This window comes from Coregonus clupeaformis, unplaced genomic scaffold, assembly GCF_020615455.1.
Source record: "Coregonus clupeaformis isolate EN_2021a unplaced genomic scaffold, ASM2061545v1 scaf2048, whole genome shotgun sequence".
Lineage (NCBI taxonomy): Eukaryota > Metazoa > Chordata > Actinopteri > Salmoniformes > Salmonidae > Coregonus > Coregonus clupeaformis.
This window is the reverse complement of record NW_025535502.1, coordinates 3,271-17,878: the sequence shown is the minus strand read 5'-3', so window position 1 is coordinate 17,878 and position 14,608 is coordinate 3,271. Positions and strand designations below refer to the sequence as shown.

The following is a 14,608-nucleotide window of genomic DNA, read 5'->3' as shown; positions in this document are numbered from 1 at the left end:
ATTGCAACAGCATTGGAGGCTGAGAAAGGTGACGAGGATGTGGTCATCGATCAAATTATTCCGTCCCTGCCTCAATGCAAGTCTAATTGCGAAAAGGTTGAAATCTGCTAGCTGCTCATTAGAAAATTAACAAACAACAAAACAAAACAAAGAGAAACAGTTGATAGGATTGCCCCACTGACAGAAGCCCTTTACTGTATTTCTGTTTACCATCAGTGGAGGAGAGTTACTGACTGGGGGCCTACAGGCACTCAGATCCGTCATGTTTGTCGGTGGCAGTGCAGACCTCAGGTTTGGGTTCAATGATAAAACTCTGACTCAGCTGGATCTTGAGCTTCTCCCAACCTCGTAGCTGTGCAGGTATTCCTGGATGAGGTAACTTCCCGTTTGATCCGGCCTTCACCTCGGACGGCACATCCGGGGATCAGCCAGGCCACAAAGAACTTCACCACAAACACCACGTGCTGATGGGAAAGGAAGAGGGTTTTTACAGAGCATACCATTATCACACACTCACGCCTTATGAAGTACAGATGATAACATGTTGAAAGACAGTGATAGCAAAGACTGGGCTCTGGTGCATACTGGATGTAATGTAGAGCACCTGCTGGTTTAGAAGGGGAGAGATGTGCTGTGTTTGATAGACATGTTTGGATGGCTTACCTCCATGATAATGATGAAGGCCAGTTTGGCTGCCAGGATGTGCCAGAACTGCATAGTTTGGGAGTACTGCCTCTGGTGGCCTGGAGGGTAGCGGTAGTCACGATACCTGAGACAACATATAGGGCCAATGTCAGGACACAGCAACTACATTCAATACTGCTAAACCCCAAGCATTGACCTGTGCAGTCCTCGGTAAACATCTGGATGAATACAATCAGAGCTCCATAGTCAAGACTTCAAGGGTGTATAAAATGTGCATGTGAGTGGCCTGGCATTGCGGTCTCTACCCACCTGCAGGTGGTGATGAAGGAGCTGTTGAACCAGGCAGGAATTGCCCCATCCTCGGGCGTACTGAGGAGAGGGATCTGGGAGATGTCATACACTGACAGGCTGCTGTTGATGTAGCCACTCATGGTGGCTTCAGAGCCAGGGTGGTAGGCATACAGGTAGACCAGGCGGGGGGATCATGTCTGAAGTAAAGGCCATGATGAATGCCTGGGGAGATGAGAGAGCATGAGATGGGATCAGAGACACATTTAACTATTTATTTATGTATTCTGATTATACAGTATATATGAATGATAAAATGGGCCTGTTCAACAATAAAGACATAGATTTGAACACTTGATAACAACCAGCTTTACTCCTACTCACATTGGTGACAACGGACAAGATGGCCACCACATTGAGGATCTCCTGCCAGGCTCCGATGTTGTGGCCTTGGCCGCCACAGGCCGGCGGAACTGGGTGGTGAACTTCCAGGCGTCCACTCTGACCTCCAGGATGTTGTTACAGAGGGCCAGCAGGGGGGCCAGGGGGAAAAGAGGCCACAAACAGAGTGATGAAGCCAAACTGGATTACTGCATTGAGTAGGGGAGGGAAAGAGAGAAAGAGAGCATGTTGATGAACAGCCCTACACAGTCTCCTGTCTATGTGGGAAGAGAGTGAAGTGGGTTAGGGACCTTCTTACCCATCTCCAGGTACTCATAGAAAAGGCCCAGCTGGCTGAAGTTCTGCAGGTCGTGGTCCTGCTCCCCAGCGGCTGTAACTGGTTTTTCCGGGCCTTCCTGCTGCACCACCAGTTCCTCAGCAGCCTGACAGGATACAACATAGATCGAGAGAAAATTGAACTCTGAGGAGGGCACATGTACAATTTACATACTGAATGTCGTACATCTTTAACAAGTTCAAGCTGGTTCACACCCCATGGTGGATTACATATGCAACTGAAAGGTGATCGAGGTACATTTCGCAGTCTATCAGAAGTTGGTGAGAGGTCAGTGTAACTCACGGCAGTAAGGCCTCCTGGATGTTCCCACACAGCTGCTTCCCTGTCATGATGATCACCAGCTGGGTGGTCAGCTCAATCAGACAGCCTCCTGGGTCACACTGGGACAAGTTGCAGTGGGTGTTTAACAGTTAGGTTTGACATCAAAACATAAATACTGTAGTTCATTCTTCAAAAGTGAGTTTCATATAGTAGAATGATGTGTTGATATGCTGTAGATGCTGTGTGAAAAAGCTCACCTCCTCGTTCCTCAACCTGCTGTATTTGCCAAACATGTAAGTGTAGTTGCTAGGGTAACTCCACAAATTTGCCCTTGAAGAAGGCCACGTAGAAACATGAGGAATAGTAGTTGACAAACTGGAAGAGGAACATCTTCATTGTCAACTTGTTTTCATACTCAGATGTGTCTTGGGGAATTTCTGTTGGATCAAGTAGTAGGAGGTCAGGCATACACTAATGGGTGCAACGTATTTCTGAGTGTATCAGTGAATATTTATAGGAGAGAAAATGTTTTTAAAATAATGAGTAGGAAATGTGACTTGGGGTAAACATCACTTTAACTTGATGTGCCAACTGTGTTCCATTCCCTGCATTTCCTGCTCCTCCTGAGATAATCATCATGATAACGATCTTCTCCTCCTCACCCATATCAGTGATCCGACTGGCCACTCGCTCATAGAAGAAGTTGAGGATCATAATGATGACAAAGTTGATAAAGGAGGCGGTGACAGAGGTAGCAAGCTGCGGGTGATGAGAGAGCCCACCAGATGGATCTTTTAGTGGGGCTGTCCTTCATGATGCTGGCGAAGGCTGCATACACAGCCAGCCTGTGACTATCACCCCAGTGATACAGGCCACAATCAGAAGTATCCTGTGGAGAATACAAAATCCACATGCACACAGTATACTGCACAATGGCGAACAAATGCTTGCAGACACACAGAATTAGTGTAGTATGTTGGCTTACCCAGAACAGAACAGTAACCCCGGAGAGGCAAAAGCGACCACACTTTTTGGGGAGGGGTAGGTATGGCTCCATTTCCTGCACAGTAACAAAGAACAGAAAGCCCAGTCAGTAGTTTACATTGAATACTTTAGAATTTTCACAGTATTACAAGTAGTGTGTATTAACAGTTGTCAGCCCGTACCTGGGTGATCCGGTTGAGTCTCTGGTCAGTGCACCTGGTCTCAAACTCCGGGCGGATCTGGAGCTGCTGCTGCTCCTCCTCGAAATCCACCAGGTCCCACTCATATTCCAACTGGGCCTGCCGCTTCCAGAACTCCAGGAACAGAGTCACTGCAGAACCGACAGGGAATTGGCCGGGTCATTAAACTCTAACAGTAACAGTCTGTCTCTCCCTCACAGGGGATGTACTGTAATTCTCCAACAGGTTAAATAGAGCAACAACAGAGTGGACAGACACTTACCCCAGATCCCCATAAACATAGCAGAAGAACCACGGTCCCCTCGTTATCAAACAGATGGAGATTGCTGGAAGAGGGAACACAGCACAGGATGAGCTCCTAACCACCCAGACAAATGACATGCTGTGCTTTGGCCACAGCAAGTGACATACTGCACCTCAGCATGGGAGATCTCACTGGCTTTGATTGACAGGCTGGTTTAAACAATATAAGAATAAGCTAGTCATGCATAATATTTACACAGACATTCTTTTTAAGTGTAGGAGCCATCAAGAATTAGATGATGGCTAATCATCAAGAGTTATGATTAGCCATTTGAGGAAAGATTACGTTATGACAGAATAAACTGTGTATGTTCCCTTACCCAGGATGAGAGGCACGTGGAGTTGAGCTTCCAGTAACTACACTTCTTATCACACAGCGGACACATCACAATACTCCCTCCAATGCTGGGGTCACAGATCTCCTTACTGTGGGAGAGATAAAGAGGAAGAATAGAAAGTGAGAAAGAACATTAATACATTTGATATGACGTGATTAAACATGTCCTGTACAGACTGACACAGTTGTGTGATTTAGTGTACTGTTGGATGTGCAACAACAAAGATGTATATATTTTTTTACATAATAATTATTATTATATTGAATACACACCATCAGGTGTGTGTGTGTGTGTGTGTGTATGTATGTGTCTATGAGAGCCCACTTGGGCATGATTCAAAGGCTGTGTTTAAACAGGCAGCCCAATAATTTGTATTTTGACCAATGAGATCAGATCTTCTGCCAATAATCGGGAAAAATATTAGAATTGGGCTGCCTGTTTAAACGCAGCAAATGAAGTGTTTTCCTATTTTTCAAATAAGGCACCTTTCTGCCCCCTGGTGGTACTAACCTTGTTAATTGTCATCGTAGCTTAGCACACCGAGGTAAAACATATGACGCCCATGACCGCAGCAATGAACAACATCTCTGTGTAGAAGCCCAGCCAGGCAAAGTAGATCCCAATCTTCTCCCCATAATACTTCCTGTTAATAATACAGAGCTAATTCAACTTATTTGACATTAGGGGAGTAGGGACACTTATTATTTGCATGGTCTTATAGATCAGGGGTTCCCAACATGTTTCACTCGGGCCCCCCTTCCAGCATTGGGGAACATCCTCGTCCCCCCTGCGTGTGCACATGTGCCATGTCTATTTCTATGGGCACAAGCACTGTTCACGACATAAACTGTTCACACCCCTCTTGTTGGTGGTGTCACGATCGTCTGAAGGAGCGGACCAATACGCAGCGTGGAGTGAACATGATGACTTTATTTAATTAAAGCAACCAGAAAAAACAACAAATGACGATACTGAAGTCCTCTGTGACACCGACAGAACATACAACACTGGAACAATAACCCACAAAACACAGGAGAAAACACACAGAATATATGATGGCTCCCAATCAGAGATAACGAGCCGACAGCTGACACTCGTTACTCCGATTGGGAGTCATTAACCAATCACCAAAAACACAAACAAATGAAACTCACCCAACCCAACACCACCAAATGAAATACACCCTGGCTCTAACACACAGTCCTTGGAGCCAGAGTGTCGACTAGACCCCCCTAAAGGGTGCGCACTCCGGGCGCTACCAGCATACAGTCTAGGGGAGGGTCTGGGTGGGCGTCTGTCCCCGGTGGCGGCTCTGGCCCCGGTCGTGATCCCCACCCCACCGCAGTCACAACCTGCTCGGTAGCCTCCTCCCAACTGACCACCCTCCAACTACCCCCACCTGGACTAAGGGGCAACACCGGACTAAGGGGCACTCGGACTAAGGGCAGTACCGGACTACGGGGCAGTACCGGACTAAGGGGCAGTACCGAACTAAGGGGCAGTACCAGGCTAAGGGACAGCACCAGGATAAGGGACAGCACCAGGATAAGGAGCAACACCGAGCTAAAGGGCAGCACCTGACTAAATGGCGGATCCTGGCTGGCTGGCTCATGGCTGGCTGGCGGATCTGGCTGCTCGTGGCTGGCTGACGGATCTGGCTGCTCATGGCTGGCTGACGGATCTGGCTGCTCATGGCCGACTGACGGATCTGGCTGATCCTGTCTGGCAGAAGGCTCTGGCTGATCCTGTCTGGCAGAAGGCTCTGGCTGATCCTGTCTGGCAGAAGGCTCTGGCTGATCCTGTCTGGCAGAAGCTCTGGCTGATCCTGTCTGGCGGAAGGCTCCCTGGCTGATCCTGTCTGGCGGAAGGCTCTGGCTGATCCTGTCTGGCAGACGGCTCTGGCTGATCCTGTCTGGCGGAAGGCTCTGACGGGTGAGGCAGACGGGCAGTTCAGACGGCGTTGGGCCGACGGACGTTCGAGGCCCGTTGGGCAGACGGCAGACTCTGGCCGTCTGAGGCGCATCGTAGGCCTGGTGCGTGGTGCCGGAACAGGAGTACCGGGCTGAGGACACGATCTCTGGGGCTAGTGCGGGGAGAAGCAACAGGGCATGCTGGACCCTGGGGACGCACCGTAGGCCTGATGCGTGGTGCGGAACTGGAGGTACCGGCTGAGGACACGCATCTCAGGGCTAGTGCGGGAAGCAGCAACAGGGCATGCTTGGCCTAGGGGACCGCACCGTAGGCCTGATGCGTAGTCCGAAACTGGAGATACCGGCTGAGGACTACGCATCTCAGGGGCTAGTGCGGGGAGTCGGAACAGGGCATGCTGGACCCTGGGGGACTCCCCATAACGCCTAGTGCGGGGAGCCGGAACAGGGCATGTCTGGACCCTGGGGACTCACCTCACGCCTAGTGCGGAGAGGAAAGCAGAACAGGCCGGGCGGGGCTGGCGGCGCGCACCGTATCCTGTGCAGTGGCCGGAACAGGCCGGCCGGGCTGGCGGCGCACCGTATCCCTGGTGCGTGGAGTAGGAACAGGCCGGGCTGGGCTGGCGGGCGCACCGTATCCTGGTGCGTGGAGTAGGAACAGGCCGGGCTGGGCTGGGCTGGCGGCCTTTCACCGTATCCTGGTGCGTGGAGTAGGAACAGGCCGGGCTGAGCTGGCGACGCGCACCGCATACTGTGCGTCATGGCAGGAACAGGCCAGAACCGGCTGGCGACGCCACTACCACTTAGTGCGAGGGACCGAACAGGCCGTACCGTGCAGGGGAACACACACTACTGGCTGCACCTCGGGACTAGAGCAGGGCCGGACCGAACTGGGTTACACACCCCAGTACCTCACGCCGTGCCTCAACACCTTCCTTCCCTGCTTTGACACCCAGTAGCCCCTTGACCTGGTAGCCCACTGAATCCGTCCCTTCTCTGCCTCCGGTCAGCCCCCTTAACCTGGCAGCCCTCTGACTCTGCCTTGTGGCAGCCTCCCCTGCTGCCCGTCTCGCCCAAGCCATGTGCCCCCCAAAAAATTTCTTGGGGTTGCCTCTCGTCCTTCCCGACGTTGGCTCTGCCGCAGCGTTGCTCCTCTCTCCGTCGCCTCTCCTCTGTTTCTGCTCCATGGACGGCGATCCATGCCGTCCAGGATTTCTTCCCACGTCCAGGACCCTTTACCGTCCAACAGTTCCTCCCATGTCCAGACCCTTTGCTCCTGGACGCGCTGCTTCGGTCCTTTTTTGGTGGGTTATTCTGTCACGATCTGTCTGAAGGAGCGGACCAATACGCAGCGCGTGGAGTAAACATGATGACTTTATTTAATTAAAGCAACCACGAAAAAAACAACAAATGACGATACGTGGTCCTCTGTGACACCGACAGAACATACAACACTGGAACAATAACCCACAAAACACAGGAGAAAACACACAGAATATATGGCCCAATCAGAGATAACGAGCCGACAGCTGACACTCGTTACCTCCGATTGGGAAGTCATTAACCAATCACCAAAAACACAAACAAATGAAACTCACCCAACCCAACACCACCAAATGAAATACACCCTGGCTCTAACACACAGTCCTTGGAGCCAGAGTGTGACAGGTGGAGAGAATGTTGCAGGTTATTTCCTGCAATTCTACACATTTTGTCATGGGGGGTGCAAAGAACATTTTGCAGTTTTAAAGCTAATTTTCTTGCAATTCTATACATTTTGCGATGTGTGTGTATTCATGTGATATTTGAGTAACAACAATTATTACAACAATATCTATGGGCTAAAAAACCTAAATAAAAACATTAGCTGACATGGGTTAGTTGATCTGGACATTTATGACAAGTTATAAATAGCTCTCTAAGGTATGCAATGACTAACATGACAAGAGGAAACTGATGATGCACTATCAATTTTCGAAATTGCACCTTGTGCATTCTACTATTACAACTTTCAAGAGTAAGTTTAAAGCCCCCCGTAGATCATTGCGTCTCATGCATGGGGGAAATGTAACCGATGTCCAGCCGATGTTGTCTGACCTGGATGAGGTTGAGGGGCTGCTCCTTGTAGAAACAGAGGAACCTAGCCCAATTCTTATAGAGGTGGTAGCGTTCGCTCTCACACTGGTCATTTGTGTCCCTCTCCCAGTATCGACACTGACAGCATAGGAGACAGGAGCATAATCAGTTCTAGTTTTAGAACAAATCTGACATCATCACATTAAATCTACTGTCCTTATAAACGTGCAGATGTAGGTAGGGCGTCACGTGTTTCTTACATCATGAAGTGGGAAGGCTGAGTGTGGTCCAGTTGTTCAGCAACCGCTTGATACCTTTCTTGTCTCTCTCCTTGCGATCCCTCTTTATAGTACGGACAGCGAGACAGGATGTAGTACACCTGACAGGAAGGGACATCAGATCGTGTGTGTGTGTGTGCTCTGTGGATTCTGTGTTAAGATACTGTACTCACTATTCTGTTGCGTGTGGAGGGGGGAAGGAAGGTGTCTCGGTTGTTGATGAGGAAGAAGTCTATCTTGTCCTTATCAAATGGGAGGTGAAGTAGTCAGGCTGTGGGCGCATCACGCGCTCTGGCAAGGCGGAACGGTCGGGAGAGCCACTCCAGTGGAACGTCCTGTCCGTGGGGGATGTCACTGGCCTTAAAGGGAACCTTGATCTTCAGCACGTCAGCGTGGTGGCCAACACCTTCCACGGGCGTGGATCTTCAGGAAGTGCGTTTGTCAGATCATCTGAGTCCTAAGAGGAATGAGTTGAGAGAGAGGACAGAGCGAGGCAATTTGACTGACCATATATTTAAGCACAAAATAGAGGAATCGTTTAAGAGATTGAGTAAATGTACTAATTTTCTAAATTTTCCATTGAATATAGTACTCATTTTCACCTAAAAAGGTTGCAAAGAAAACATATAGAAACATACACTGAGCTATACCAAACATTAGAACCTTGTCCTTATATTGTAGCTTTCACCTGGATTTCACCTGGTTAGTCTATGTCATGGAAAGAGCAGGTGTTCCTAATGTTTTGTGTATGTTAGACACCCTTCTACCACTGAGGAAAGAAGACTGTGGAGTGAATTGCCCCTTAAAGAAAGCTTCTGCTGAGATATTCCCCACTTTGCAGTAATGTGATGTGCTGCTGCATGATGACCACTAGAGGACACCAGCGTGCTACGGATGGTAACTCACCGATTTGTCCTCATTCTCAAGCTCCAATCCAGCCTTCTTAAGGTTGGCCTCAAACTCCTCCCTCCTCTCCTGCTACAAATACACAGAGACAGACACACATGCACTCTTACGCAATAGCAAGGACCAGGGCTGAAAAGCATTTATCCTTGTATCTCCCTCCCCTTCTATCATTGCTGCTATCACTTTATCCTTCCATCCGTCCTTGTATTCTAACTTCCCCATTCACTCTCATCATTTATCCTGGGGAGGATCCATTCTGTTCTTGTAGAGGCTCTGTTGAAAGAATGCCTGGCACCAGTCAACAGCATTCTCAAAGTCCAAAATCAGAAGCTAGAGGGCACAGGCATCATAGCCTTGCAATAGTGAAACTTGGTTTGTCCATGGTCTGTCTGTGGCATGACATCTTTGCCTCTCTGTCAATTTCCCCAACAACAAAGTTTCAACCACTGGCAACTTGTCAACCACTTCCTATTAGCCACCTTCTCCTCTTAATACACCGATTCAGAGCTGGTCATGTGGTCAAAGCAAGCCTGACCAATCCAAGGTTAATGCACTGTGCTGTCATGTCCGTGTTTATAAACTGTCATGTGTCTCTCTGTAACCACACAATGCTCTCTGTCTCTGTGTTGATTATGGTGCACTATGCTGCCCACCTGCTTCTTCTCTCCATCCTTGTCATCTAGGTAGGACAGTATGAAGTCAATCCTGCGAACCCCGTCCCTGAAGAACACAGTGTCTTTGTTCTGCTGTAGTCTGTCAGTCTGGAGGGCAGACAGAGAAGAGTGTCAGAAAACACACAGACTATTTCTCTCCTCCTCCTATGAACAGAGAACATCTGTTTACTGAATGTGACATGTCGTTAAAAGCACGTTAAAAGTACATGGTAGTAGTTTAGTATATAGTTTAGGACACGCCCAAAATGGAAATAAACAGATTTATTTTTGTAATGAGTGTGGACCTTCTCTTTCTCTTTGTGTGGTTTGTCTTATGTAACTTGAATAGGAGTTAAGAGGCAGTGGATCCTGGACATCTTCCAGTGACTTGCAAAAAGTCATGTCTATCATTATACTAAACTTAGCCCTCAACTATGGCAAGCAAAGAGGTACATACTGCACTAGGGCCTGAAATGAACTTTCTGGTTTTTATAATAACGTTACACCTATCCTTGATATTCTCAGATCATCCCAGACCAGTATACAGCCACTTCTTGATTCAAGCCCCAAACCTGGCACTGACAATACTCTTCAATCACAACGCTCCACTCTCCAGTTTGCCAGGGTTGCAGCTACCCTCAGTTCAACGCTCCACTCTCCAGTTTGCCAGGGTTGCAGCTACCCTCAGTTCAACGCTCCACTCTCCAGTTTGCCAGGGTTGCAGCTACCCTCAGTTCAACACTCCACTCTCCAGTTTGCCAGGGTTGCAGCTACCCTCAGTTCAACACTCCACTCTCCAGTTGATTTATAAGCATATTAAGCATGTGCAGGAGAAAGTCTCAGTATAGAGAAACTGCACCATTGTCAAAAAGTTAAATGCTTGTGAAATTCAGGAGATTGTATATACAGTGGGTTAAAGGCTGTTTCTCAACCAGGTTTGTTTACTCCTGGTGTTATTCCACCCCTGAGGGTATAGCTAAGTATGTACAGTGCTATGCCCTGCAGTCAGGACGACACAGGGGGAAACCTTATCGACACAGCCTTGGACCTGGATCCAATCGGCTAAGATTATGTTCACCGATTCCAGGTCTTATCATCTTTTGAACTTAATTTGTGAAGAAGGATTGCCTGTGCGGGGTCTGTTTCACCGTGTGACTAGGGAGGAAAAGCACTTCAGTCCAATTAGCTTTGTGTGCGACAAAGCATAGGTGGATCCCTATATAAAGCAGTATCCTGGTTCTGGAGGACACACTGTGATCAGGAATAGAAACAGAGCCCCTCCCCTTTTCGTTTATCAGCCCCCCACACCCACAAACAGGGAGGAAGGAAACAGGGTGTGGATACAGCATACAATTCACACAGTTGATCATCAACAGAATTAAGTTGGAGAAAGCATATTAGAACAATTTGAAATGTATGGCCTTCCACCTTTATGTGTTCAAAGCATGCTTGAATGAGTGAGGAGAAAGTGTTCAAGTTCCTCGTCCTGAACAACAGATTCCTGCTGGATAGAGAACACCGACACAGACACACTAATATTCTCTCTGTAGGTAGCATTTTAGTTTGTGCTTATTGCCTGGGAGCACTAATCTGATAAAGAGAGGAGCTCTCTGAGAGACACTGAGGTCTTGTGACTGAACAATGAGAACAGTAGTATAAAGAGGTCAGTTGTTTCCAATGTAGGCAAGGTAGACAAGGCATGCAAAACAACCTCTTTTCAATACACACTCACTATTGGTCAACAATATTGATCATGGATGAGGTTTGATCAAGCATGTGGAGGAAGACTAAAAACAAGCACATAATCATACATTTCAGTACAGCCATATCGCATTACAAGTGCAAAAATGAATCTACTAATCCAGTATACCTTCAGAATTGCGTTAACCTTTATCATGTAAATAATCTGATGTGTTGTTGTTGTTGTTGCTTTCAATGAATTTGCCCGTTGCATTGCAGAACACTGCTGCATTACAGCACAGAGAGCTTGGGAAGTCAACTAGGGCAGGGATATATTCATGTTGAGGGAAAGGACAGGGTCCAGGCAGGTCAACATGGGGTCATGGGACTCACTCCTCTATGTGTCCAGGTAGCTGTGTCCCTCCGTCCTCTATAGAGTTATTATGACTGTGGCTCATTATATTCCTCTGTGCGGAGAAAATAAACAGGAGCAGAGATTCGTTTAAAGGGCAATCTGCAGTTGCTACATCCATTTTTGGACTTAGGATATATCAGTACAGTATAATGATATATATGAGCCCATTGATTCTTGAAGAACATAACTTATAAATGCATGATGAGGTTAGTTTAACTGTCAAATCATCAGAACCCAAAATATAAACTCGTTTTAATCCAATGTTTGTAAACATTGTAAATGTAAACAAACACTGTTTAGCCTCAAAAACAATGCTTAAAACTAATTTTGATATCTTGGAAGGTCAGTCCTTGCATCTATCCCACTGGGCAAAAACTGGTTGAATCAATGTTGTTTCCACATCATTTCAATAAAAATACTAAAAAATGTGATGACATTGAATCATCGTGGAAAACTGATTGGATTTGTAAAAAGTCATCAACGTAAGGGGAATTCCGTCTTTTTTTTCACCCAAATTTTTACCTAAAATCCAATGTCTGGTGAATTCACGTTCGTTGACAACTCAACCAAATGTAAATAAAAATGTACATTGAACTGAGGTCTGTGCCCAGAGGGATAGGTCTAAGGATTGCCCCTTTAACAGCAAACTATTACAATGTACAAATGACATAGTAATATGTGTACAGAAATGTGTATCCACTCATTTAATTGAGAGAGAGAAAGCAATGGGTTATTTGTTCTTTGAAATATTTTACCTCCCACTAGTCCAGAAGCATAATTATTCCAGCCTCATCACATCAATTAGCATAATAGGTCTTAATGAGACACAACATACAATTGATATGAAAATGTCAAACCTGTTCACTGTGGTCATATATGATAGCTTCACTACAATTGGCTAAATTAATCCTAGAAAAAATAAAGCTATGTTATTTAACTAAAATTACTTTGTAATGTGTCAGTCAGATACACTAATTGAAGCCCCTGAAATCCCATGACCGATCATCTGTTTCCACCCATTTCCTTTTCTACAGAGATTTGCCAATGATTTTGCAGATGATCGAGTCATTCTCCTCCCTAATACGTAATAGTTCTATATTGAGGACAGGGATTGCTGATGTGAAGAAAAACAGCATTAGTCAGTCAGTGGAACTGTGTTGTGGTCAGATGTCAGAACACCCCCACACAACACTGTGTTGACATGGACTGCCCTCAGGGCAACAGCATGGTGATATATGCATGAAGACACTCACTCTCTCCAAGAGCTCTCAGAGATAAAACCAGGGGAAAGAACTCAACACATATACCTATAAAGACCCATGAACACTAAGCACAAAAGCACACTTTCCATCTAGACACACACAGACAGAAACACACAGCATTCCAGCAGCAGAGATCTCCCCCCCAGCCCGGTAGACACTGCTAGAGGGAATGTGCTCATGTTGCAGTGCTACCTGCTGCCTGGTTATTTCTGAATGCTGGGAAACAAGCACTTCCCGTGGGGGGAGGGTTAGGCCTCACGGTGCAAGGAGGGATGGGGGAGGGCTGCAGCTCAGTCAGAGGCCGAATGTGGTTCCCTCAGACATGCCACAATCTAGCTTACTAAGGAAGGACTCCTTCTGCCTTGAGCCTTTCTTTCATTGGATGAGGGGGGATATTTTTTGAACAAGAGGTTTGACTGAGTGCTTTGCAAGCCAATGAGAGGCTTGAGGGAGCCGCCCTGTACAGCTGAGGGAGGTAAATTATAGAGACAACTCATGAGCTAGGAATGATGTTGAGACTGACAGCCAGCCAGATGAGTCTGAGCACAAGCATCCCTAACCCCTATGAAGGTCAAACTAGCAGAGTGGTTTTCCACAGAAGCTGTGCCAAGCTGTGGAGGATTAAACTGCTAACTGTCTTTTGTCTAGTGAAGCACAGTCATTATCAGTCCAGAGCTGAGCAAACACAGAGAGAGAGGGAGTGTGTTACCAAAGACGGACAAGGCCACTTTTATGAGACGTTTACAGATAGCAGCACATACACACATATGCAGAAACACACTATGCTGCACACACAAACACACACACATCTAACAGTATAGTATTGCATAGTATACATCGTTCACACTACACCTCAGCACCCAAGCAACACACATTTTTCTATGTTTTCAAAAAAACAAATACAATGGGAAACACATATTGTCAAATAAAACTTACCACAGTATGGTTTAACACAAAAATACACTATATATATATATATATATATATATATATATATATATACTATATATATACATATTCATACATACAAAAGTATGTGGACCTTCAAATTAGTGGATTACTTCTATTCTTCAGCACACCCGTTGTATAAAGTGTATAAAATGGAGCACACAGCCATACAATCTCCATAGACAAACATTGGCAGTAGAATGGCCTTACAGAAGAGCTCAGTGACTTTCAACGTGGCACCGTCATAGGACGCCACCTCAACCCTGGTCAACTGTGGCAAGTGCTTTATTGTGAAGTGGAAACGTCTAGGGAGCAACAACGCTCAGCACCGCAGTGGTAGGCCACACAAGCTCACAGAACGGGACCGCCGGTGCTGAAGCGCGCATTATCGTCTGTCCTCAGTTGCAACACTCACTACTGAGTTCCAAACTGCCTCTGGAAGCAACGTAACTGTTTGTTGGGAGCTTAATGAAATGGCCGAGCAGCCTTTTTACACAAGCCTAAGATCACAGCATGTGCAATGCCAAGCGTCGACTGGAGTGGTGTAAAGCTCACTGCCATTGGACTCTGGAGCAGTGGAACTGAGTTCTCTGGAGGGATGAATCACGCTTCACCATCTGGCAAGTCCGACGGACTAATCTGGGTTTGGCGGATGCCAGGAGAACGCATAGCCTGCCTCATAGCATAGTGCCAACTGTAAAGTT

General features: G+C 46.9%; 1 pseudogene; it reads right to left on the bottom strand.

Annotated features, from left to right (window-relative positions):
• Window positions 1-241: 241 nt before the first annotated feature.
• On the bottom strand, window positions 242-11,746 carry LOC123488203 (annotated as a pseudogene).
• Window positions 11,747-14,608: the final 2,862 nt, after the last annotated feature.